The sequence below is a fragment of the Petromyzon marinus genome, chromosome 10 (genome assembly GCF_048934315.1).
Source record: "Petromyzon marinus isolate PM22_M1 ecotype Great Lakes invasive population chromosome 10, UKy_Petmar_22M1.pri1.0, whole genome shotgun sequence".
Taxonomy (NCBI): Eukaryota; Metazoa; Chordata; class Hyperoartia; order Petromyzontiformes; family Petromyzontidae; genus Petromyzon; species Petromyzon marinus.
The window spans coordinates 5,821,432-5,848,887 of NC_133676.1; the positions used below are offsets into that span (position 1 = coordinate 5,821,432).

At 49.1% G+C, this 27,456-nt stretch overlaps 1 long non-coding RNA gene across 2 annotated transcripts in view; it reads right to left on the bottom strand.

Annotated features, from left to right (window-relative positions):
* Positions 1–27,456, bottom strand: part of LOC116941048 (uncharacterized) — a 106,312-nt gene that overhangs the window by 7,009 nt on the left and 71,847 nt on the right. For both annotated transcript variants that reach the window (XR_004402633.2, XR_004402632.2), the window contains exon 2: positions 18,595–18,744. This is a non-coding gene — a long non-coding RNA (uncharacterized LOC116941048). The remainder of the gene's footprint in view (positions 1–18,594; positions 18,745–27,456) is intronic.

The window sequence follows — 27,456 nt, forward strand, 5'->3', positions numbered from 1 at the left end:
ACGAGCTGGGATTGGCCGACAAAAAAGTGGAATCTATGACAACCGTCCTGCAGGTGACAGGAAGGGTGGCGGGTGCCGGTTGGGGGGGGGCGGGGGCAAAGGGGGGGGGTGCTACGCTACAAACGAAGGCAAACGCTAATTGACGCCATTCAGTTCCTGACTGGCAACATCACAGCGGACACTGGTGCCAGCGAATGAGGTTCCGTGCACCGTTCTCCAAAGTGAAGCATTGATTAAAATCACTCGGCCGTGACCAGGCTTATCCTGTAATAAGGTATAATAGCTGATAATCTGACCACACAAAGCTACATCTTTGCACTGATAAGCTCCTTAACCGTGCGTGTTTATTCTGCCAACCCAAACAACGTGTATGTAACGCGTTATATAAGCGACCAACATTTTTCAAGTTGCATAAAAATGTGGAAAACACATCATGAGCTCAATGCTGCTTTTTATATCGCAGTGCATGACGGGCACCGCAGATGATTTCAGCAATCAGTGTCTAAGTCGTGCTCCTTTGAATTCGGACTATTTATAGGGGGTTTTTTTCAAGAAGTAGATAACAATAACGGAAAAAAAAGAAACGGCCTTTTGAGTAGCATCAAAAATTGTCATTATTATCGCTGTAGGGATGCACTGGGCCCTAATTGCAGGACAGAGTGCGCGTGCGAGCTACGTTCTAAAAGCGTGGCTGAGTCACAATGCGTTGAAAAGGGGACAGCTGTTCTGTCTATCTTCAGCGAAACCCTCGCATTTAAATCTACAGGGGTCTGGTTTTTCTCTTCACGCGAGCTGGAAGCGTGAGCTCCATTTTGACGTTCGTGTTATGACCTTAAAAAAAAAATCCAAGACGCTAAATTAGAATTTGCAAGTTGTGTGTTTGGCGGTCGCGACTCTGCCCCAACAATACAGGTGTCTCAATGCAACGCGACAAAGACCCAGACGTTAATGCTGTAGACTGTTGGGGACAAATGCTGTTAGCAAGCACCTAATGCAGGCCGGCACGGCACACGAGGGAGTGAGTGAACCAGCACCACGCCCGGCCGTCTTTGTCTTCCTCGTGGCGATGTTCACAAATCGCACTGGGTACTCATTTGGGGCTGAGTGGACCTTGAGGTGGCCCAGGACTGGTTCATGGCGCCACCAAAGACGAACACACGAACGCACAACACAACCACGCACGTAATGTCTGTACGTTCTGCTATAACACAACAAACAAATACACAGGCTCGAATATCTCCCGGCGCTGCAATACAACAATCGGGACAACTTAACCCGAAAAGGCATTTGTGATAGTGACAAACTCAAGAGGTGGGGGGTGTAAATGGCAACGTTCGGGCAACTTTGCTGCAACCAGGTGCGACGTTTTAAGGCCCCGAAGTCCCCCCCCCCCCCACCACCACCACCCTCCTCCAAACACGACCACAATGCGCGCTTCCCTACCCAACACTTTAACCTCTCTTCACGCCGAGTGGTGCGGGCGAGTCAGCCTCGAGTGGCACGGCAGGGGGCGGCGAGAGGCTGTGGTGGTGGTGGTGGGCGGGCGAAGGGATGGAGAGCGGGGGGGGGGAGCGATAATGTTCGTTGCTCCATGACAAAAATAAAATAATAATAAAAGTTCGAGTCGTCTCCACAACGGCGGCGCAGAATCGGTGGGTTCCTGCCGGACTGGGAGGGTGTATTTTGTGTGTGTGTGTGTTCTGGACAGACACCTGCCCCACCTGTCCCCCCACCACACCCGCCCCACGGGGCTGACGCGAACTGCTCCAGCTGTGTCCCTGGTTGCTGTGCCCGAAGCGGCGTCGCGCGAAGGGGGTCATAGCACGCGGGGGGCGGCGATGTCCCTCCCCCGGCGAGCCCCGCCGTGGCACCGAACGAAATCTTCGCAACAAATCTGAGCAACTCTTCAAAGGCGTCGAAGAATGTACCTTTGGCCAACAGCGGCGGGAGGCGGGGGCGGCGTGGAAATCAAAATAAATACAACGCAGAGGTGGTGACGAGTAACCTTTCCGTATGCATTTTTTGTTGTTGTAGTTGTTATTGCAGCTCATTTTGTACGGTCAATGTGGAAGAGAAGGCCAAAAATACCCTCTTCTCGAGAGTTTCCTCCAGGTGGAGGCCCTTCAGCCTGCAATGGGGCGAGCAAGGGATTCCTCGGCTGCATCTTGACATTTGCACGAAGGTCTCCCTGCACCGTTTCGGTCATGGGGGTCGTTTGACCATACTTCACCACCCTGGTTAGTGTGGGTTTGGAGAAGGGCTCGTGGGTGTTGGCCGATTCAGATATCACTTGGCACTGATGTTAGCTCGCGGTCGGAAATCAAGCACAGGAGGATGCCAGGTTCAGAGCGTGGTGCGCTAACCACTGTGCCCATGCTCCATCGGAAATTTGTATGCATGGACGTACGTTGAACTTCTTTCCCACCGTACGTAGCCAACCATGCTAATCGGAGGTGCGGGGGAGGGACAACAAATCTCAGCATATGCCGTGGTAAGTAAAAGTGAAAACAAATACTCATGCTACACGGTATTAAACTCGCAATGTGCCACTGTGGTACGACAATCTTAAGCAGCAACGCAGGTACAATATCGCCACATCTCAGGCAATAATCCAAATAGCCAGGGAGACGGAGGGGGGGGGAAGTCTAAAGCATAAGGGGTCCAGTGTTTATCCCACGTGGGCGCAGGACGGATGGGTGATCAGAAGGGCGCCGTTCCTTTGTGCGCGTCGCGAAGACTGGGACCTCGGTGGAGCCAGGCCGGTTCCAGCTGATGAGAGCCCGGCCAGGGAAGCCCCAGGGTCTCGTGGCATCGCGATAAAGATCAGCGCGAGTGTTTTTTTTTGTTAATCTGACACTGATATTGAACTGCCTTGTTCCCACCGGCGCGCGGCAGCTATTGCACAGCTCTCGTGAGTCGACGCTGCGTGTGCGGCGTGCGGCGAACTTGGGAGATCACGGAGCGGCGCGTGTGCCAATCAGAATCTTAATTTTGTTTTTATATATATGCTGGGGTAATCCGATGAGCTGTAAAACTCTTTTTTCACAGACGTCCAATGAGGGCGAGTCAGAACAGCACAGAATGTTAGTAAGGGCGGGTCAGAACATACACATTTAGTTGGGCACTTTAGGCTGCATGCTGCACGGGACAACTCACATGAGCCCAGCAGCAAGGGAAGGCCCTCATCCAGCAGTGGATCGACAAAATGTGATGTACATATACCCATGCTGGGTTTGAAATTTGAAATATAAGGATAAATATTTGAAATTAGTACACGTGTTGGTTTATTCCTTTCTCGTTTTGTGCACCCTTAATGCATATTTTATTTATCATTCGATATATATTTTTGGCTCCTGAGAGGGATTTTTTTTATTTTAAGGTGTTATTTTTGTTTGTATTATATCGCAGGATCGTGAAAGATGGCAGTGCATTGGGGAGGCTTTGATTCATCATGGTGCATGGTTTTATATATATGATCAATACAATATTTTCCAAAGCTTTTTTCACTCAAAACAACAACAACAACGTCTCAGCAACAAAAAGTATATACAGTAATTTCTTACCCAGCATTAAGACAAGGACAACAACAAGCTCATCTCTCAACCTCTCCAAGTTGAGATGCGTATGAAACCTTGCGCAAAATGTTTAATCCTGAATCAAATAAGAATTCAACCAAAGCCAGAGCGTGGCAGCTCAGATCTGGCGCTTGTGCGGCATGACCTTCCGCACGGCCGAGATGCCCCGTGATGGGCGTGCGGTTCCTGTTGCGTGTGGGGAGGGCATGTTGTGGAGATTGGCCATTTCCTGCCGCTCAAGCCACCACTTTACTCCCATCAGCAGCTCGCAAGCCGGCTTGCAGCAGCAGAAAGCAGCAACAGCAAGCAACAACGGCAGCAGATGATGATCCAGGACCACGCAAGTGAGCGGTTGCGTGCTAACCAGGCGTTCAGCGAACATAAAAGCAAGAGAAAGGAAACCAGGGAAAGAGAAAAAAATAGCCCTGGCTTGTGGCCTGGCGTGCTTCACACTGATTTTTGCCTGCAAATGCCCCAGGCAATGCAAAGAGCCCAAGATCAGACCGCCGCTCCACTTGGCGGCAACATGTGACCCCTAGGGGTCACGCTCAGCGCCATCTGTTTGTCATCATGGCCGGTTCCGGAGCAGTGAGGCCCAACCTCCGACCTCGGCGGTGATGTCACGCGGCATTGCGTTATGTCAGTAAAGAGGAATGTCACGATTATTATGGAAATACTCTCCGGATGAATAGATAGTGGCCGAGTTTTTATGTTGTTGCATTCTTATGGGGAAAAAAATAAAATAATGAGGCTAAAGGAGGGAGATCAATGTTAGCGGCCGTCGACAAATCAAGGACAATGAAGCGTCAATGTCTCGGACACATAAAGCTGGAAAATCACAGCGAAAAGCGGCACTAAATATTGTTCACACATATATGTTTAAAAAAATAAATCAGTTGCGCGTAATTATCTCGACAATGGCTCATATCTCCGTGCCGCTCCCAGAAGAAGCTTGGCTCATTTAGCGCTCCTGTCCCAGTGCAGCCGCTGCTGCAAGAAGCGTCTCTTGTTCAGCACAAAGCGCCATGCATTGTCTTCAACGCGGCAATGTTTCAGCCACTTCAAAACTAAATCTTCTGCCGACAGAAGCGATGGCTGGGCACGGCAACACATAGTTCATCCTTTCAGTTGCGGATGACAAGATGAATTACACACGTGGCGATAGCCGACGCGCTCGTCTTTCAGAATTTCACAGTCACTTCGCGCGTTCAGTTTTGTCTTCTCACTGCATCACAATTCAGGCGCAAAAATGCTCCGTTTCTTCATGTACATATATATTTGATATATTTTTAGTACATTTTCTTTTTTATTAACGTCATGATGCTGTACAGCAGCGCAAGTTTAGATTGCCGTCTGAACGTATAATAGTACACGTTAATGTGTCATAAAAGCATTCATTTATTTGTTTGGCATCGTGTAATTTGCATCACATTATCCCTGCTTTTAAATGTGCGGAAAAAAGTTACACAAATTTGAGTTGAAATTGATGCCCTCGTTTTTTTTATGACCTCTTCCAATCGTCGCAACCTTTTTTTCAGCGAATGCAATCAATACTAACGATTAATTTAAACTATGGAGAACTGTAAGAATTATCTCAGCTTCTAATTTGCGAATGAGCCAAGCTTTTTAGAGAGAGCATTGAGTAAAATCCATTGCGACCGCGTTTCAATTATTGTGTCTCTGGGCGAGATGATATCGTTGAATTAGTACCTGACATGGTCACGTGCGCATGTGTGTGGTGTGTGTATGTGTGTGTGTGGTTGTGTGTGTGTACGTGTGTGTGTGTGGTGTCTGTGTGTACGTGTGTGTGTGGTGTCTGTGTGTACGTGTGTGTGTGGTGTCTGTGTGCACGTGTGTGTGTGTATGTGGTGTCTGTGTGTACGTGTGTGTGTGGTGTTTGTGTGTACGTATGTGTGTGTGTGTGGTGTCTGTGTGTATGTGTGTGTGTGGTTGTGTGTCGGGAGCGGTAGTGTAGCGGTTAGCGCGCTGCGCTATGAACCTGGCGAGCCGGGTTCGATTCCCGCTCACGGCCAACACCAGTGACGATTATCTGAACCGGTCCCGGGCCTCCCCTAGGTCGACTCAGCCTCAAATGAGTACCTGGTGCGGTGTGTAAACATCGCCACTAGGGAGACAAAGGCGGTCGGGCGTGGTGCTGGCCACCCACCCCCTCGTGTACCGTTCCGGCCTTCATAGGTGCTCGCTAACAGCACTTGCCCCTACAGTCTGTTAAGGCTATATGGGGGATCTTTGTGTGTGTACGTGTGTGTGTACGTGTGTGTGTGGTGTCTGTGTGTACGTCTGTGTGTACGTGTGTGTGTGGTGTCTGTGTGTACGTCTGTGTGTACGTGTGTGTGTACGTGTGTACGTGTGTGTGTGGTGTCTGTGTGCACGTGTGTGTGTGTATGTGGTGTCTGTGTGTACGTATGTGTGTGTGTGTGGTGTTTGTGTGTACGTGTATGTATGTGTGTGTGGTGTCTGTGTGTATGTGTGTGTGTGGTTGTGTGTCGGGAGCGGTAGTGTAGTGGTTACCAAGCTGCGCTACAAACCTAGAGACCCGGGTTCGATTCACGCTCACGGACAACACCAGTGACGATTATCTGAATCGGTGCTGGGCCTCCCCCAGGTCGACTCAGCCTCAAATCAGTACCTGATGTGGTGTGCAAACATCGCCAGTGGGGAGACAAAGACGGCCGGGCGTAGTGCTGGCCTTGTGTGCGGTGCCGGCCTTCATAGGTGCTCGACTCAGCCTCAAATCAGTACCTGATGTGGTGTGCAAACATCGCCAGTGGGGAGACAAAGACGGCCGGGCGTAGTGCTGGCCTTGTGTGCGGTGCCGGCCTTCATAGGTGCTCGCGAACAGCACTTGCTCTAAAAGTGTGTTAAGGCTATATGGGGGATCTTTCTGTATAGTGTGTATGGTGTGTATGGTGTGTAATGTGTGTGGGAGAGGCATTGAGTGATAATGAATACTGCGTCATAATAATCTGGCTCTCCAGCGATGGAACTACAACCTGTACAGCTTCCTCCACTTTGCAGGGCACAACACAACAACGAAGCTATCGTTAACCACGCCAGGGATGGACATTTATATATGTTCATGGAAAACGTGTTTTCATCATCATCACCAGCCATGATCAATCCACTGTTAGATGAAGGCATTTCTCACGGTTATGATCGTGGATTTAAAAAAAAAAACATATATGCATATCATGTGGTCTCAAATCTTTATTTTAAAGGATGTGTAAGACAAAATAATGAGAAAAACACCGCAGTGTGCATTTGTATCTGGGTGAGCATTTATCATGTGGTATGGCCTCAAAGTACACCGAGCTTGGCACAAGCTAGATGATGTCACCGCCACTCGGTTGCCATTGGTAGCAGTTGATGTTTAAATGTCCCAACCATAGAAAGGAAGTCGACGTTGTTTTATCATAATCAGCACCACCACCAGCAACAGCCGTGATGTATCCACTGCTGGACGAAGGCCTGGGCAAGCTGCTGTCATCAATCATCGGCTGATTCAACAATTCACTCGGCTCCTGCATACGAGCTGATCTCAACACGCATTTTTATTTGCAGACTTATTGAATGACAGCGATGCTTGGTTAGTCAGTATTACATTAAAATCACTGAAATATGTCTGCAGTCTTCGGAAAATGTATTTTAAATAGAAAATATGTGTTAAAAATAACACGAATAAATATAATGAATGTAAAATAATAATAATAATAATTTACATCCCTCTCTCAATCCATTCCCGAAAGCCTCCCCACAGCATGGAGTACGTCAATCATGATGATTCTTTGACCATACTTCACCATCCATCAGAGGTTTTTGGGTTAGATCGCGTAAATAAATAAATGTCTCGTTAAACCCGCCACCACCCGACACAACCAATTAGTAATGTTTGTCACGTATAGAGAACATGCCAATTCGTTACTAGAATAACACACCGGTGTGCTACACTAGTCTCTATACTAGTGACGGATTGGCACGTTCTGTTTACGTGACAAACCTTACTAATTGGCTGTGTCGGGTGGTGGCGGGTTTAACGACACATTTATATTTACCCGATCTAACCCAAAAACCTCTATCATCGATCATACTGGTCGCCAAAGCCTCCTGTGCGTTAACAAGTCAGTGGAGAACGGTGGTGGTGGACGGGGGCGGGGGGCACTCAGGACCAGCACAGAAACTTCTCAACATAGCCCCCTGACGTTGCCCGTGGCCAGGAATCGAACTCAGGTCGCCGTATTTTATAACGCAATCAGCGCACGAATCCACTGCACCGCCGACTCAATGTTAACGCACGGTGTGTCCTCTAATATGGCCTCGAGGGTGAGACGTTACATTCATTTCCGTGAACCTCCTAAGGCGGCATTCGTGTTCACGCGCGCGATCACACGGAGAACCCGGCACACCGCCGCCACTAATCAGTGTGAGTCTACACACGGGGGGGGTGGAGGGAGGGGGCGCCACTATATTATTGCACGCGCTAATTGTTTAGCCCGCAGTCTTTATTTAAATGACGACGATTGCTTTAAGTAAGACGAACACAAGTCTAGTGCCCAGGTGCAGCGCGACAAAAACGAAGGCGACTTCGTTTACCGCCGTGCCAGCCCCCCCCCCCCCATTTTTTTTGGGGGGGGGGGAGCTAAGCGATCGAGGCACAATGGCGCAATCCATTTGTTAACCTGCTGCATTGAAGTCTCTCTCCCTCTGTCCCCCTTTTGTTTGGGCCCTCTTTAATGAACGCAAGAATCTTCTCCACTTAATGATCATTCATGTTTGGAGCACACATTCGCACTCACGCGGCGTTATCCCTGAGAGTAATTAACGTAGAGTGCTACTTTGAGGGTTTTGTTACACTATAATTGCGGCAAATGGCTTAATTGTGCTGCACAAAGGAACGCATCATTCTCTTTACGTGCTCAATGTTATTTTTTTTTTACCGTGGGTGCAATGTTCTCGCCACGGCAATGAAACTACGACTGTCGCCAATAGTTTCACTCCCCGTGTCCCTGGAGGGCCGTCTATGCTGCGTATGTAAATCACGAACCCTTCCTCTTTTAAAGAGAAAGGTCAAATTCAATCTGACATCTGCAGATCAAATTAAATCAAGTTCGCCGACTGGAGGAGAAAGGGAGGTTGGTGCAGTGGTTGGCGCAACTGTGCTATGAATCCTGCACACCTGCGTTTATTGTTGAAACATCGGCAGGAATTGATACGCTTTTGCAATTTCTACCTCATTCCTTTTTTGTTTCTATTTAGCGACTTGCTCACCTTTCCTATACATTGCACTGCTATCGGTGTTTGTATTGCTCTGACTTTTTGACCTGCCCCTACTGGACATCTGTAAAAAAAAAGAGCTTCATAGCTCATTAGATTACTCCTCCAGTCTAAATAAAGATTCTGATTCTCATTGAGTCCCACTCACGGCTAACATCAGTGGTATGAGAATCAATCCCGTGCCACCAAGTTGATTCTGACAGTGTGGAACTGCTATGCAAAACCAACTTCATGGGCAAAGAGGAATGAGGGGATCCATTGAGATTTCTAAAAATATTTAAAAGATGCTTTACCTATGATAGTCATAAAATAACTGTGCGTTGGAGACATGACATTAACAAGTAGGTTACTATTATGCTTACAACCCAATTGATGTACTTGTTATTATGCCTGTGTTAGAATTATCTACCATTGTCATAATGCTAGCTCTAAGTTTAACCTTCAGTTAGCATAGTAATGCTGTCCTTCTACAGGGTAGTATATACCTGAGTTGTTATGATTGACACTGAAAATATTGTTAATCGTTGTCCCAGATAAATGATAAATGACAAACAATTAATTTGTAAATAGTCAATATATTAGTTTAACTCTCATTGGTTGTCGCTGTGAGCCCATGACACTTAATTCAAGAATCCGGGTCAGGTGACACGGTTATTCTGACTTCGTGGATTTTAATGATTTTAAATTCCAATTGCTGAATTTGGTTGTGAGCTGAAACAATAATGGCTGTGTGCGTTAAATGCGTGTACACTCGACAATGTCGGGTGGTAGAGGTTTTAACGACACACATTTGGTGAGATAATTACGTGGGCCTTAACAAAATATAAATTATGAAACGCCAAATAAATTAAGTATTTTTTTAATAGCACTTGTGTTTTTTTGCATTATAAAAAATGTGCATTTGATGCTAATAGGGTTTTTCTCCTTTTTATCCTTTTTCCCTCTTTTTTCTGGCAAAGGAGGCCTCATTATGTGCATTTGATGATAATTGTTACATGCTACATTGAAATAATATATGTAAAAACATGGCAATAAATATGAGTACACTGCTGATTTCATCCCAAAGACATCGGCTATCACTGCCTTCCTTCCATTCAGCTCTGTCCATGGCATTAACTCAAGAACTGTGCATCACATGCTCCGATCAGTTGCATCCAATTGTTGATGTTGCTATATACAATTGAATTCGCTGTATTTTTTCCAGCTACTGTTGTGCCTATAATTTCCCCGTCAAAACAATGTTTATATTCAGGTTCATGTTTTCTCATTCCATGTCCAAGAAATCTAACTTGCCTTTCTCTAATTATAATCTTACGAAACGTTTTTGTAACTCATCACTCTAATAGAGGTTCTTTTTAAGAAAACCATACCAACATATTAGTTTACGAATACAGATAAAACAACAGTCCTTAATTCAAGCTGGTATTCTCTGCAGGTGTATAATACATCAACCAACTGCTGCATGTTTTGTCGAGGTTGTGCTCGGTAGCTCTGTGATTTGCGTTTGGGTCGTACCTGAAATAGCTGCCAGTACGTGGAGCGAAACGTCGAACATCGTGCCGAACAACACTCGTGTAAAATTTCACCTGTGCTCACACAGCGCTAAGCATCTCTATATCTCTCATCCGACTCGACATCCGCTTGCAACTTCAGTTCATTGTGAGTTTGTACACGAGACTCACAATCTTTGCTCTGCAAGTGTCGGCGTGAGCAAACTGAACAAAGAAAGGGAAGCAGTGTACGGCTTCAGTCGTGGTTTGGGTCTCATTATTGATTGACGGGACAAACCGGCACTCACTGCGCCAAAATGCCAACCCTTGAATGTCCAAATAGAGCCCTTCCATAATTAATTGTAGGTTAACTTTTTGGGTTAGCTCGTGTAGGTATAATGTCAGAACTATGACAACAACAACCGCCATTCGTCACTAAGTGGTGGTGACGTCACCATGGCGCTAGTGCCCGGCTAGGTGCACTTTGAAGTCTGCCGCGTGAAGTCTCGAAGCCTCGCTGGCAGGAGGTCACGGGACAGACCCAGGTGTTACGGGTTGACTGACTGAGACGACTCTTGGCAGATGCACCAGCTGTGCACTCTCAACCACCCGATACAGCCAAACAAATCAAGATGTCGCCTGGACCAAACGTGCCTATCGATTCTGTTTTTCAGCAAAAGTCGGTTGCGTTGAAAAGCGAGCTGCATTTGGTTTGTTAACGATTTCGCAGCACGTTTCGCTGGGACATTTCGCCTCGACTCTCGCGTCCAGGAAGCTCTCGCGAGAGCTGAGCTCTTGCTCACTCCCGGTGATGTTGGGATGCAAACTGCAGCGAAACTTCGCGTCTGCACATTTTTTTTGTATTTTCTTGCATTTCAAAACTGATTGGTTTTGATGAAAAAACCAGAAGCATTCGACACATTTGCCCATGTTGGTTGCTATAGAGCACTAATTGACTGTACACTTCTTAACACGATCCAACCCAAAAAGAAACCAATTACGAAGACAGAATATTGGTCGTCAAAGAACTACGTACGGAGTTATATCTCTTGCACGTGTCACTGCGCCAGCGGATGACTGCCAAACACTGCGATTCAAGAACCAGGGGTCGTAAGCGGGCTATGCGTGGGGGATCTGTGTAGTGTGTTTTTGTTGGTGTAATTTTGCTCATTCGCCCGGGCGCCTACGTTCAAGTTTTGCGCGTCAATTATCTTCTGCGCTCTCATTAAACCCGCGCAGGTGTATCCTTATTTACTGCCGCTGCCGCTCTCCTGCGAGACGCGGAATATTTCATTTAAACATCTCCTTATCCTCTCCATCACCTCCCACTCGGCTCAGAATTAACCCTGGGAAATGGCTTTAATTGCCGTAATCGCGTTCCGTGCGTTGCATTCATGGGAGCCGAGATGAGACCGCGGTGTGAATGTGGCCATGGACAATCGGAGGTGGGTGGGTGGGAGGGAGGGAGGGGGGGGAAGAGTTCTTCCTCCCCACCCCTCCCCCACCGCCTCTTGTAAACAAAGCCCCGAGGCCGCCCACGCGGCCACGAGTACGAAATTTGTGTTCCGTTTTTTGGCCCGTGAATGGAAATTGTACTTTGCACCACGCGCTGCTGCCGTGCGCTCGAAATCCAACTGGCCCCGTTCGTTTTGTGTGCGAGCGCGCCCCACTTTGCATTACAATTCCGAGGGGGGCATCATTAATTTTATTATTTCCACCCCCTCCCCACCGCACTCCCTTCCCTCCCCATGCATGGCACGAAAGAGTGTGCAATTACCCACACAATTCGGCGCTGGAAACCATTTATTCTCTTTTCATGCCGCTCTGCCCCTCGCTCTGCGGAGGAGAAGGGAGAGAGGCCATGCCTCCCTGCCACGGGAACGAGTCGGGGTCTCACGTGGGCTCTGCGCACAAAGGGAGCGAGTGGCAACCCCCTGCAACAACAGCAGCAGCAGCAGCCGCAGCCGCAGGAGCCGCCATCCGCCACTAAAGTGACGGTCATATCACCGCAGTGCTCGTGCCAGGCTAGGTGCATTTGACACGAATAATTGTCCGTTTACATATGATTACAATACTCACCCTCTATATGTATATTATGGTTCTGTAACTTAAAATTTGTAATTGTGTTATGACCAGTCAAACATAATCTGCTCGATCTGACGCCTTGACGCTACAGTTTGTGAAAATATTGTCGATTTCTCACGTGTAACGCAGTTGTTTTTTAAATTGTCTTTACGATGTCTATCCACTTAATTGCTGTACGTTATTGTTTTTTTTCCTTTCGTGTAAAATGTATTATCAAATGCAAAGGTCACCCTTTGCAAATGAGACTCATCCTGGTTCTTTCGAGTTCTCGCCTGCACGGGATCAACAACAGCAATCTTGATTTTAAGCTTTCGTGACTGCAGGAATCCATACTCTCTGGTTCTTGCGGTAAAATCACGTTTCCGAAAGAACCAGAGAGTAACAACATCAACTTGAACTTGGAAGTGCCCCTTTGAGGCCCCGTTGCGCGGACACGCATGGGCGCAGCTGCTACGGCCTAGCACACACAGGAGGTCGTGGGTTCAATCTTGACCCTGACGCCTGCTGTATTTTTGAAATTTGCAGTGTCTCTCTCCCCGTGGTCGGGTGGATTTTTTCTCCTCCCGTTTTTGTCTCCGCATTTAAAAAAGACATGCACATAAACTATTTGGCCGCGATAAATTTCGACGTGATAATTCACTTCGTTGAGCTACCATTTGAGGCCATGTCGCTTGTGAAAAAGAGCTATGTAGCTCAGTGGGCCTTACCTGGTTAAAGAAAAAATGTTTATAGTTATTATAATACTACTATTACTACACGTCGCGTGGCCGCGCGGCCTAAACACTCGCACGGCGAGATGACTCTCTGCCGTGCCGTCGCTATACGGGAGGGACCGAGACATCGAGGAGAATGTTTTCCATCTCGTCGCAAGAGCGTCAACGACCCATTGCTGAGCGCGATAGACGAAACGGTTCGAATCCTCCCGATGACGCAAAAAAACAAATAGGGGGCTCGGCATCTCGTGTCCACCTCCCCCCGGACAGCGCAGACTTCACCATGCTGGTCAGTGCGCGTTAGTGAAGGGGGGATTGGGGTGGAGGGATATATACAGTGAGGGAAAAAGTATTTAATCCCCTGCTGATTTTGTACGTTTGCCCACTGACAAAGAAAGTCTACAATTTTAATGGTAGGTTTATTTGAACAGTGAGAGACAGAATAATAACAAAAATCCGGGAAAACGCATGTCAAAAATGTTATAAATTGATTTGCATTTTAATAAGGGAAATAAGTATTTGACCCCTTCTCAATCAGAAAGATTTCTGGCTCCCAGGTGTCTTTTATACAAGTAACGAGCTGAGATTAGGAGCACACTCTTAAAGGGAGTGCTCCTAATCTCAGCTTGTTACCTGTATAAAAGACACCTGTCCACAGAAGCAATCAATCAATAAGATTCCAAACTCTCCACCATGGCCAAGACCAAAGAGCTCTCCAAGGATGTCAGGGACAAGATTGTAGACCTACACAAGGCTGGAATGGGCTACCAGACCATTGCCAAGCAGCTTGGTGAGAAGGTGACAACAGTTGGTGCGATTATTCGCAAATGGAAGAAACACAAAAGAACTGTCAATCTCCCTCGGCCTGGGGCTCCATGCAAGATCTCACCTCGTGGAGTGGCTATGATCATGAGAACTGTGAGGAATCAACCCAGAACTACACGGGAGGATCTTGTCAATGATCTCAAGGCAGCTGGGATCATAGTCACCAAGAAAACAATTGGTAACACACTATTCCGAGATGAACTGAAATCCTTCAGCGCCGGCAAGGTCCCCCTGCTCAAGAAAGCACATATACATGCCCGTCTGAAGTTTGCCAATGAACATCTGAATGATTCAGAGGACAACTGGGTGAAAGTGTTGTGGTCAGATGAGACCAAAATGGAGCTCTTTGGCATCAACTCAACTCGCCGTGTTTGGAGGAGGAATGCTGCCTATGACCCCAAGAACACCATCTCCACCGTCAAACATGGAGGTGGAAACATTATGCTTTGGGGGTGTTTTTCCGCTAAGGGGACAGGACAACTTCACCTCATCAAAGGGACGATGGACGGGGCCATGTACCGTCAAATCTTGGGTGAGAACCTCTTTCCCTCAGCCAGGGCATTGAAAATGGGTCGTGGATGGGTATTCCAGCATGACAATGACCCAAAACACACAGCCAAGGCAACAAAGAAGTGGCTCAAGAAGAAGCACATTAAGGTCCTGGAGTGGCCTAGCCAGTCTCCTGACCTTAATCCCATAGAAAATCTGTGGAGGGAGCTGAAGGTTCGAGTTGCCAAACGTCAGCCTCGAAATCTTAATGACTTGGAGAAGATCTGCAAATAGGAGTGGGACAAAATCCCTCCTGGGATGTGTGCAAACCTTGTGGCCAACTACAAGAAACGTCTGACCTCTGTGATTTCCAACAAGGGTTTTGCCACCATGTACTAAGTCATGTTTTGCAGAGGGGTCAAATACTTATTTCCCTCATTAAAATACAAATCCATTTATAGCATTTTTAACATGCGTTTTCCTGGATTTTTTTTCTTGTTATTCTGTATCTCACTGTTCAAATAAACCTACCATTAAAATTATAGACTGATCATTTCTTTGTCAGTGGGCAAACCTACAAAATCAGCAGGGGATCAAATACTTTTTCCCCCACTGTACGCTTGTTACCAAGAAAAATGACTCATAGCATGCCGGGTTCGTAACACGCAGTGCGCTAACCACCGTGCCACCGCTCTGAACACCCCCCACCCCCCTTATACAAGCCTTATGCATGCACACGTGCGACGTACCAGCTCAACACCCGCAATCGTCGCCTTTGAGGGGTTTATTTTTGTTCATTTAAAAGCCGCGTCCGGCTGTCTGCCGCGTGCGTCTAACCTGCAGTGTATTTACTATTTACACAGGCTGGGTGCCAGGCGGCGCATCACGCAGGGCCTCTGACAGCCCCGGCCGGTGGGTGGTGCCAGCTCCCCCCCCCCCCCCCCCGCCTAATTAGCCATGCGATTGATGGCTCTAATACACGGCAATCCGGGTCCACGTCGCAATCAGCGCCGTCAATCGCCCCGCGTCTCCTCCACCCACTTTGCATCACAAAAGGGGAGGCGTGCGTCACGCGGTTCCGCACCGCTTCGCTGCGCACGCAGGGCCCTCTCTGGCTCGGCTTGTGCGACTGTCCGCGTAGCCAAACTGTCGGCGCTGCTATTGTGTGTTGAACAACAACAACAACAACTCAACGCGTCCTTCAATAACGTTGGAAATGTATCAAGCAGGCGACGTTTCGGATAATGGATCTTCCACGTAGCAGAGTGATGATATTGGCAGTGTCTCGGGCAATTTCCCTGTCTTAATGTTAGGGAGATAATGTCGGTGACATTTTGGGCAATGACCCATCGTCATAGCGGAGAGATTGTCTCGAATGTATTGATGTGTCTTTGTTATTTGTGCGAATGCACCACTGCCAACAGATAATCGCAAGCATAAAATCGATACATTAATAAACAAAAACTCACACTACGGTCTGTCTAATCACGAAAAAAAACGAAATAGCATTGCCACATAAGCCAAATGGGGAGCAGTATGTGCTTAAATGTGTAAAAATAGATATGGGCCGCTTCCCATTGCTCTGAGTCATCAGCTGGTTGTGGCCTGTTTTACCACAAATGAGTCTGTGTTTGATATTTGTATTCAAGATCCCTCCACGAATACCATCTGGCCCGCTCACAATGCCAAACAGCAAAATGCATTTAATATCGTGATTCTGATCTTTAAATACCAAATATCGAATAAATAAAAACGATCACAGGCATTGGTAAACATGAAATAGCCGTACTGAGACGACACGCAGAAAGTAGCATTACCTGTGTACTCGTGAATAAACTCACGCTCGTCAACAACGCTGTGGCCTTAAAAGAAAACATTCAATCAGTCACATATTGGGCAATGGCCTTTCTTCATAGCACACAAACAGAAAAAGGCCAGAGAGGTCGTTAGTGAGCGCTGAGGACTGCACTTAACCCCATGGGGCTGATGAGAATTACATTTTGAAAATGGCGACGCAGCATCGTCAAATAATGTGTATAGAAATCAGAAGAGGAGATTGAGAGATTTGGCTATTTTACAACGAAGCTAGACGATATTTTCTAAAACTTGGATTCCATAAAATAAAGGCATAAACGTAAATAAATACAAATATCATCATGGATTTTCTAATAGCACTGAGATTATAATAACCGATGATAATTGATTTTAAAGTATTGTTCAATAACTTAATGTTGACGCCTGCATAGCTCTCAAGACGAATTTGATCAAAACAAAAGTCGGACAGAGAGCTGGAGAACACATCGGAGTATTTAAACCTGCGGCAGTGTTTGTAGGTGGACTGGGATATGATAATCTATATAAAATCCGTACAAGTGCTTTTAGAAAAGCGAACATGCAATTTACACGCCACAACGATATATCTCCATCTAAATAAGTTCAAGCCTCCGTAAATCACGTGATGGCTGTGTGGCCCCACTCACTCTGAATCCCTCCCTTCTCCCCCGCCTCCTGTGAAAACAGATGCTGTTCCATGCAGCTCACTTGAGCTTCGTCGTTCTCCCTCCGTGTCCTTCTCATCACCACCCCCTCATCTTTGGCGTCTTGGCCCGGTCAGTCCTCCCCCTCCTCTCTTCCTGCTGCCCTCATCTTCAGCCGTGCCCTCCTCCTCTTTGTCCGCTTTGGGGACTTCCCGTCCCCGCAATCCCCTTCCTTTTCTCTTGCCCTTTTGTGCGACTTTTCCTTCGAGGAACAATAATAGAAGCCACCCTCAACTTTGCACGATGTCTGTGCCCCTTGCTGTAACTACCTCCACGACGCCATATACACACACACACACACCATTCCCTACCCACTTCACTTCCTTCCCGCAGCGTGTATTCAGGTAAGACCGATGATGGGACCGACTGATACATGGAATATACTAAGCCTACCTCCGAAGAGTTTCCGTTACCATGGCGGTCCCGTAGCCGGATGCACGATCACGCGAACCGTTGTCCCCTCCTCCGATCTTTACTCAAATTAATCTCGCAATGAAGCAGTGCCCAATGATCTATTATTTATTCTATTTACATTTTACCAGGTACGGCCCACCGAGCCATATAGCTCTTTTTCAGAAGCGACCTGGCCACAAATGATAGCTCAGCCAAGTAGCAGCCAAATACTCTAAACGGAGGACCCGGATAAAAATCCACACAACCACGGGGAGAGAGACACGCAAACTCCAAATATACAGCAGGCGTCAGGGTCGGGATCGAACCCATGACCTCTTGCATACCAGGCGAGGTAGTTAACATCTCGCCACCGTGGCGATGATGAAGCATCTTCTGGCTCGCCATCGTTTATAGAGTTTACAACGCATGATATTACCGTATTCTCTAGATTATAAGAACACGCGCCCCCACCCCATACCCCCCATTACTTTAAAAAAACACATTCCTGCAGAAGGAGCTGGTAGGAACGTTGGGTTGCTCGTCAATGGCCAGGGTCAACGGCGGTGTGGTGTATTCCGCAAATATGCCCGACTGTGAAGGCGGGCACAAGCCGGCGTGAGTAGGTTAAATGTAGAGTTTTATAAGGGCACCACGGGGTGACCAGCCCCTCCCCACCCAGCCCCACCCCACCCAGCCCCACCCCTCCCACCCCCCACCCAGCCCCACCCTCCCCACCCAGCTCCACCCCTCCCACCCCCCACCCAGCCCCACCCTCCCCACCCAGCCCCTCCCCACCCAGCCCCTCCCTACCCTCCCCTCTCCACCCAGCCCCACCCCTCCCACGTGGACAGACATCCACAGACATACACAATTAATCCCCTGCCTCCTGTGAATTAATCCCGGTTGGGCTTCCAGTCCACTACGTTTCGTACCAGTATAAAAACAGTTGACCGTGCGTCTTATCATCCGGTAGAGGTGTGTATTTACGTGTGTAGGCGCGTGACCAGGTTAGTACGACTTTATAAATAGTACAACTTTATTGGCACCGGGAGACACTTTTCTGGATCGCCTTTATAATCCGGAGAATACGGTAATAAAATAATTGTTTCGAGTGGGATTTTTTTTCATGAAAGAAAACGCACGGAGGGAGGGATTTTATTCGGTAGACTCTGTAATTTATAGCGTTAGCAATTACCTCGCGCTGTCGCTTGCCCTCCTCGGCTCAGCAAGGCGACCGGGCCTCCTGAACAAAGACGCCTCTTGTCTCATCAGACACGATGTCCACTGCAGAGAATGGCAGGCGCGGGTTCTTACCTCCGCTGCGGCTCCGCGACATTTGCCGTCTCTGGAGATATCAACAAAAAGGGGGGGGGGGGGGGTGTGCAAAGGAGTTGGTGGTGCTTAACCCATTTGGGGGGGGGGGTGGCAAGGAAGAAAATAAGAGTGTCTCTCCTCTTTGTTTTTTTTGGTAAAGTCACGTAGGTAAAACTATAAAATAAAAGAATAAATGAAAACAAATTAAATCACGACGTTTCGGGCGCAACACAAGCGTCCTTCTTCAGGTGGGGATAAAGTAGCGAAAGCTACTAAATTTAAAGTATTTTCTTACTAAATAAACAAACTTATAAGCTACGTATCTACATATACGAGATGTTTGATTCTCAGATACATTTTGCCTTCCTTTAAGTCAGGGTTATGCAACTACATTTCCCAACGGGCCTCAATGAAGTGAGTTGTGCGCCTGCGGGCCACGTGGATGTCACGTGCCACGTGCACAGACGTTGTGACGTCACGCGGCATCGCAACGTCTAAACATGCGACCCACTCGTGTGTATCTTGTTGTCTCGTTTTCGTCTCGCTAATCTTTGCGTTATCTACAACTCTCCCTCTCATCTATCTCTTACATAGCCCTCTTTCATCTCAATAATCTGCGGCATCTCTTTAAAATCACGGCGGAGCCCATTCCCAGAGCCTTCGTCGGTCACGTCTGGCCCACGGGCCCGAAATTGCAAAGGACCCTGATTTAAGTAAACAAAAGAAGAAAGTACTTCAGCCTTCCACTTTATCTATCAAAGCAGCAATCTAGACACTGTGAAACAAGTCATGCATTTACGCACGGTATTTATCTTCACCGCAAGCATGTCTTGGCGCCGGATTAATGAACGGGATATTAAATATGGAATATTGGTTGAAGAGCCTATACCAAATGAAGATAAATTCGTCCGATTTCGTCAGAAGCTAAGCAGGTTCAGCCTGGACCATGCTGGAAAGGCGAATACCACGCATAAAGCACATGCTGGCTGCTGCTGCAATATAAATTGTTGGACTGTACTATGCTCCAACGTCTATTTTCTCCACGTCTTCGCCAACCACACACTGGCCAAGCATGGTGTAAAGTATGGTCAAGCAACCCCACGACCCGCACGGCGTGGGTTAGACACTCATCCAGCAGTGGAATAAACCAAAGGGGCTGTACCTACAAGTAGACTGGCTGAAGAAGAGCACCATCGAGCAGAGATATTGTGAAGATGCGTTGGCGAACGCGCTTGCCTGCATCGAAATAGAAGCTTGATTGCATTGCCCACGTACGTACTTTAAAATAATGATCTGTGTTGTGAACTATCGGTGCAACTATTATATCGATTCTAAATATAGATAATACACGGTTAGAATTCCGGGTAAGACTCGACGATATTAACTTCGTGTGTGCGTTGCATTGTCATGCGTTCACACGACTCGTACTGCAGCCATTAGTGGCCGCTACAGTAATCGCAATGTTTATTTTAAATACTCGATTCTTTTAATCGCGTAGCGGCTACCACGAGTTGCGAAAAATAATCGAATATCGGCCGGGTGGGATTGTTTGATGGGGTTTGAATCGTTCATTTCATAGTTTCATAGTTTCATTTATTTGGTACAGCCCTGTGAGTCATTCGGCTCTTGAATCGGGTGCAACCGCAACAAACCAAAAAAACAAAAACACGAACCAGAAAACATCTTCAAGTGACTTTGTGCATGTGCAAACAGAAAATCCGGGGAAAAAAAAACCATCAAAATATTCCTAAAATAGCACCGTACACCAACGCTCGACGGTTTTGCCGCACAATTTCAATTCAGAGAGCTGAACGCGCGGTTGCCACTAGAGGCGCGATGGCCAGGACTGCGATTCGGGAGGCTGGAGCGCACGAGGCGCGGCGGCGGTCAGTGTGTGCACAGAACACGAGACACAACAATGAGCGGGTATGAATGAGAACACTTGGGATTAACCAAGTGAGAGGGTCGTTTGAGAGGGAACCTCTGTTGAGAGAGGGAGAGAGAGAAAGAGAGATGAGGGGAAATGCCGCACGGAACACGCGAGCAGTAAAAGCGTAAACAGTCAAGAGCCTTTGCGGTTGCGATAAAATACAACTTTTTGTTTAGACTATCATGCTTTTCAGATCACAGTTTTCCCATTTTGGCATTTGTTTGTTTAAATAGCACACTCTGGGCCGGCTTTCAACGTTTTGAGACTCATCAGTACAATCAGGCCATTTTTTTTTTTTAATGAGAAGAGACAGACGTTGTTGTTGGGATTTTACCCACAATCATCCAGGGCAATGTACAGCGAGTGCAGCAAATCCTTGCCCATCGCGGGGCCCACGTTCTTGAGAAAAGCCGTAATTGGCAAAACAGCCATCCGCAAACTCAAAAGCAAATGGGAAAACTAGGGTTTGGTTCACCGTTCACAATACAACAGCCCCTCCTTTTGTTTCAAGTTAGCCTACATCAACACAATTACAGCATTCCCTCGTTGTTTACGAACTTGTTATCCGCGATTTTGGCTCTCCGCGAATCGCACCCGAAACTCTACGCGACTGCATCGAGAAAGTGATTAGCTAACGCGATGAGAGAGAAAGTGATGAGATAAAGTGATGAGACATCATATGATGAGCGATAAAGTGATGAGATAGAATGTGATCAGAGAGCATGTGATGCGATAAAGTGATGAGAGAGACAGTGACGAGATAAAAGAGATGAGCTATACACAGAGAGATAACTTCTAGAAACGTTAGAAGCACCTGCAGACGTTGCGCGTACGATAATCGTATGCCAATATCATTATCTGTGAAACGTGCTATTCACGAGCATCTCCAGAACGTATCGCACGCGAATAACAAGGGGATGCTGTATTTTAATTTGGATTAAGGTTAATATTTTCTAGTGTTAAGGTAGATGTATATAAGTCAACAAATGAATGTAGTGTACAGTACTGTACACGTATCCTTGTCCAGGAATGCACACTAAAGGAAGACAAATCCCGGGCGGCTGAACCTCACTGCCTCCGCACCCGAGGCTGGAAACACGACGTGACTTGGGACCCGCGAGAGTCGGCACGGGAGACAAGGCGAGTGCGTTCATCCGCGGCAGCATCGTCATGAGCAGTACCGTTACGATGCGTACAGGAATCTCGCGGTCGACCGCGAATGGTCGAGCCACAGGGGCGCGATCGGCAAAAGTTAACCTCGATCGATCCGGCGCAAAAAAAACCTCGATAGCTAAATCCGCGAGGGGGAAGGGTTTGCTGCATAGAACAAGCAGAAATGTCAATCCACTGCTGGATGAGAGTCCCCCCTCCCCCCCCTCCTTTCCCACCTCCTCACGCCGTGCGGATCCGTGGATATAATTTGACCATAGTTCATTAGGGGCTGTCCATAAATGACGTCACGCACCTGGGGGGGGGTCAGACATTTGTGACGATGTGTGACGAGGCGGGGGGGGGGTTGAGAAATATGACGTCACGTAAAAATGCGCAACTTTAAATAAATATAGACAACACGTTCTACTTAAATAAATAATTAAATATTTCTTTAGACATTTTTCTCCTACAACATCAGAGTGCAGCGCCACATTACATACGAACTACAATGACAATAGTTTGAAGCGATTTGAAGCATGTTTTATTTGGGGGGGGGGCAGAGCTTTGTGACGTCATATTTGAGGGGGGGTCTGAATTTTTGTGACGCCGTGTGACGAGGGGGGGGGTCAAAAAACGTCCAAAATCGCGTGACGTCATTTATGGACGGCCCCTTACGCCGGTCAATGCGGGTTGGTGAATGAGACGTTTTACTTTATCGCATGTGCGATCCAATGCATTAGTTGTAATGTTAGTCCATGAGCCCAGACCAGATCCTTCACTCGTCAGTGCCACATGGGCTAGCATCATTTTAGCGGTTCTAATTTCTCTATGTGGCCAATAAACAATTGATTATGAAATAATCTCTTAAAATTAGTGGGGTTATTAGCCAAGCAAATACATCTATACTATTTTAAGTAGATCCCGTGTCCGTTCTGGCTCATTGGACTCGGAAATGGTGAGTGCTCGCTTAACGCATATTCTGACTATGATGCGTTTTCGCTATAAAGCAGCTCTTCCATTCGGGAATACTTCTGAAAATGCGGAACGCGCCAGTTATAACACGGCACGCGTCCATTGTAACGCAGTTTCTGAGTGCTCGATGATTAACGACTTTTTTTAAAGCCGCACGGCTGAGCGATATGATACACTTCGCGGAATTATACAGTAACACGGCGACGTACCCTTAGTTAGTTGTCCTGCCGCTTCAACACTGTGTGCCTGCTTCGTATCTCTCCACACTTTATCGCTGCATCATTAATGGGGAAATTGTTTTCGCTTCACGAGTGGTTTTCTTAATGCCGCACTTTTCAGGAACGCGTCCACCACGTTAAACGAGGGCTTACTCGAAAGTGAATCTAATGGAAAGCGAAACCTGAGCACGTGATGGGTGACATGTGGTGAGTGACACGTGGTGGGCGACTCACAAGCTAAAGACATGCAAGAGCAGGTCCTGTTTCCCCGGGTTGGCCTTCCATCCCCTTGGTGGCCTTCCATCCATATTAGCTATCCATTGGGGTCGATAAAATCAGTACCATGTTGGGGGAAGCCAATGGTTTGATGGCTCTACAAGTTGACTCATGCACCAGCATGTGGAATGGAATGTACACATGTGACTCACAAGGCAGAGGGAGGAGAGTCGCCTCGAGGTTTGATATTTAAAAAATATATTAAATAGCCATGAGTCTGTGCGTCATCTTAATATTTACACCCCCCATCCCCCACGCCATGCGCTGTGGACGTAATACGAAACCACATTTTTAACAGCAAAAGTGTTAACTACCTCGCCTGGAATACAGGAGGTCGTTGGTTCGACCACGACCCTGACGCCGTTACATTTTGTGTTTGGATGTCTCTCTCCCCGTGGTCGCGGTCTTACCCTTCCACATTTTTTTTTAGAATCAACGCAAGTTTGCAGTATTTGGCTGCCTAAAAAAACAATCCACGTGATAAGCCACTTAGTTGTGCGCCGTAGCTGGGTGGGCCTTAACTGGTAAAAAAAAAAACAAGTTCATAATAGTTTTAGACGGGAGTGTCTTTGCCAAGAACACACGAGGCAACACCAGGAGCGTTTGTTCCACAAGCCCGGCCCTGCTGCGCGAGGAACGCTCAAAAGAAGGCGTCGAACCAGTCCACAGAGTTCGCTTTCTGTTATGAATCGCTGCCGAATATAACATTTGGTGTGGAAAGCCAACAAGCCTATGGATATAAACACCGCTCAAGCCTACTCGTGTACGTAAATGATGCCCGTAAATACTGTATCTGTGTGTGTATACATAGGGGTGAGATGGAGCTATGGAATGAGATCGTGTGCAGGGTGTTATGTGGATTACGAAAACGCATGACTGTGAGAAGTAGCGGCAGCTTAGATAGACCTTCATCCAGCAGTGGATTGACCGTGGCTGATGGCGACGACGACGATGATGAAAGGCATCAAAGCATTGCCTTTCGTCCTTGTGCATGAAGGCAGGGGAGGAACCTCGACCGGTCGACCAGCGGGTCTCTACGCAAGCCTGTAATTACTCGGCAGCAGGGGCGGCAGCTCTCTCGGTCTCCCCACCCCGTGTCTCTCTCTGTCTCCACACCCCGTGTCTCTCTCTGTCTCCACACCCCGTGTCTCTCTCTGTCTCCCACCCCGTGTCTCTCTCTGTCTCCCCACCCCGTGTCTCTCTCCGTCTCCCACCCCGTGTCTCTCTCTGTCTCCACACCCCGTGTCTCTCTCTGTCTCCACACCCCGTGTCTCTCTCTGTCTCCACACCCCGTGTCTCTCTCTGTCTCCACACCCCGTGTCTCTCTCTGTCTCCCACCCCGTGTCTCTCTCCGTCTCCCACCCCGTGTCTCTCTCTGTCTCCACACCCCGTGTCTCTCTCTGTCTCCACACCCCGTGTCTCTCTCTGTCTCCACACCCCGTGTCTCTCTCTGTCTCCCACCCCGTGTCTCTCTCCGTCTCCCACCCCGTGTCTCTCTCTGTCTCCCCACCCCGTGTCTCTCTCTGTCTCCCCACCCCGTGTCTCTGTCTCCCCACCCCGTGTCTCTCTCTGTCTCCCACCCCGTATCTCTCTCTGTCTCCCACCCCGTATCTCTCTGTCTTCCACCCAGTGTCTCTTTCTGTCTCCACACCCCGTGTCTCTCTCCGTCTCCCCACCCCGTGTCTCTCTCCGTCTCCCCACCCCGTGTCTCTCTCCGTCTCCCCACCCCGTGTCTCTTTCTGTCTCCCACCCCGTGTCTCTCTCCGTCTCCCCACCCCGTGTCTCTCTCTGTCTCCCACCCCGTGTCTCTTTCTGTCTCCCACCCCGTGTCTCTCTCTGTCTCCCACCCCGTGTCTCTCCGTCTCCACACCCCGTGTCTCTCTCTGTCTCCCCACCCTGTGTCTCTCTCTGTCTCCCCACCCCGTGTCTCTCTCTGTCTCCACACCCCGTGTCTCTCTCCGTCTCCCCACCCCGTGTCTCTCTCTGTCTCCACACCCCGTGTCTCTCTGTCTCCACATCCCGTGTCTCTCTCTGTCTCCCCACCCCGTGTCTCTCTCCGTCTCCCCACCCCGTGTCTCTCTCTGTCTCCCCACTCCGTGTCTCTTTCTGTCTCCCACCCCGTGTCTCTCTCTGTCTCCCACCCCGTGCCTCTCTCTGTCTCCCCACCCCGTGTCTCTCTCCGTCTCCCCACCCCATGTCGTTCTCTGTCTCCCCACCCCGTGTCTCTCTCCGTCTCCCCACCCCGTGTCTCTCTCTGTCTCCCCACCCCGTGTCTCTCTCTGTCTCCCCACCCCGTGTCTCTGTCTCCCCACCCGTGTCTCTCTCTGTCTCCCACCCCGTATCTCTCTGTCTCCCACCCAGTGTCTCTTTCTGTCTCCACACCCCGTGTCTCTCTCTGTCTCCCCACCCCGTGTCTCTCTCTGTCTCCCACTCCGTGTCTCTTTCTGTCTCCCACCCCGTGTCTCTCTCTGTCTCCCCACCCCGTGTCTCTCTCTCCGTCTCCCCACCCCGTGTCTCTCTCTGTCTCCCCACCCCGTGTCTCTCTCTCCGTCTCCCCACCCCGTGTCTCTCTCTGTCTCCCACCCCGTGTCTCTCCGTCTCCACACCCCGTGTCTCTCTCTGTCTCCCCACCCTGTGTCTCTTTCTGTCTCCCCACCCCGTGTCTCTCTGTCTCCACATCCCGTGTCTCTCTCTGTCTCCCCACCCCGTGTCTCTCTCTGTCTCCACACCCCGTGTCTCTCTGTCTCCACATCCCGTGTCTCTCTCCGTCTCCCACCCCGTGTCTCTCTCCGTCTCCCCACCCCGTGTCTCTCTCTGTCTCCCCACCCCGTGTCTCTCTCTGTCTCCCACCCCGTATCTCTCTGTCTCCCACCCAGTGTCTCTTTCTGTCTCCACACCCCGTGTCTCTCTCTGTCTCCCCACCCCGTGTCTCTCTCTGTCTCCCACTCCGTGTCTCTTTCTGTCTCCCACCCAGTGTCTCTTTCTGTCTCCCCACCCCGTGTCTCTCTCTCCGTCTCCCCACCCCGTGTCTCTCTCTCTGTCTCCCACCCCGTGTCTCTTTCTGTCTCCCACCCCGTGTCTCTTTCTGTCTCCCACCCCGTGTCTCTCTCCGTCTCCCCACCCCGTGTCTCTCTCTGTCTCCCCACCCCGTGTCTCTCTCTGTCTCCACACCCCGTGTCTCTCTCCGTCTCCCCACCCCGTGTCTCTCTCTGTCTCCCACCCCGTGTCTCTTTCTGTCTCCCACCCAGTGTCTCTTTCTGTCTCCCCACCCCGTGTCTCTCTCTCCGTCTCCACACCCCGTGTCTCTCTCCGTCTCCCCACCCCGTGTCTCTCTCTGTCTCCCACCCCGTGTCTCTTTCTGTCTCCCACCCCGTGTCTCTTTCTGTCTCCCACCCCGTGTCTCTCTCCGTCTCCCCACCCCGTGTCTCTCTCTGTCTCCCCACCCCGTGTCTCTCTCTGTCTCCACACCCCGTGTCTCTCTCCGTCTCCCCACCCCGTGTCTCTCTCTGTCTCCCCACCCCGTGTCTCTCTCTGTCTCCCACCCCGTGTCTCTCCGTCTCCACACCCCGTGTCTCTCTCCGTCTCCACACCCCGTGTCTCTCTCTGTCTCCCACTCCGTGTCTCTTTCTGTCTCCCACCCCGTGTCTCTTTCTGTCTCCCACCCCGTGTCTCTCTCCATCTCCCCACCCCGTGTCTCTCTCTGTCTCCCACCCGTGTCTCTCCGTCTCCACACCCCGTGTCTCTCTCTGTCTCCCCACCCTGTGTCTCTCTCTGTCTCCCCACCCCGTGTCTCTCTGTCTCCCCACCCCGTGTCTCTCTCTGTCTCCCCACCCCGTGTCTCTCTCTGTCTCCACACCCCGTGTCTCTCTCTGTCTCCCCACCCCGTGTCTCTCTCTGTCTCCACACCCCGTGTCTCTCTCTGTCTCCACACCCCGTGTCTCTCTCCGTCTCCCCACCCCGTGTCTCTCTCTCCGTCTCCACACCCGTGTCTCTTTCTGTCTCCCACCCCGTGTCTCTCTCTGTCTCCCACCCCGTGCCTGTCTCTGTCTCCCACCCCGTGTCTCTCTCTGTCTCCCCACCCCGTATCTCTCTCCGTCTCCCCACCCCGTATCTCTCTCCGTCTCCCCACCCCGTGTCTCTCTCCGTCTCCCCACCCCGTGTCTCTCTCTGTCTCCCCACCCCGTGTCTCTCTCCG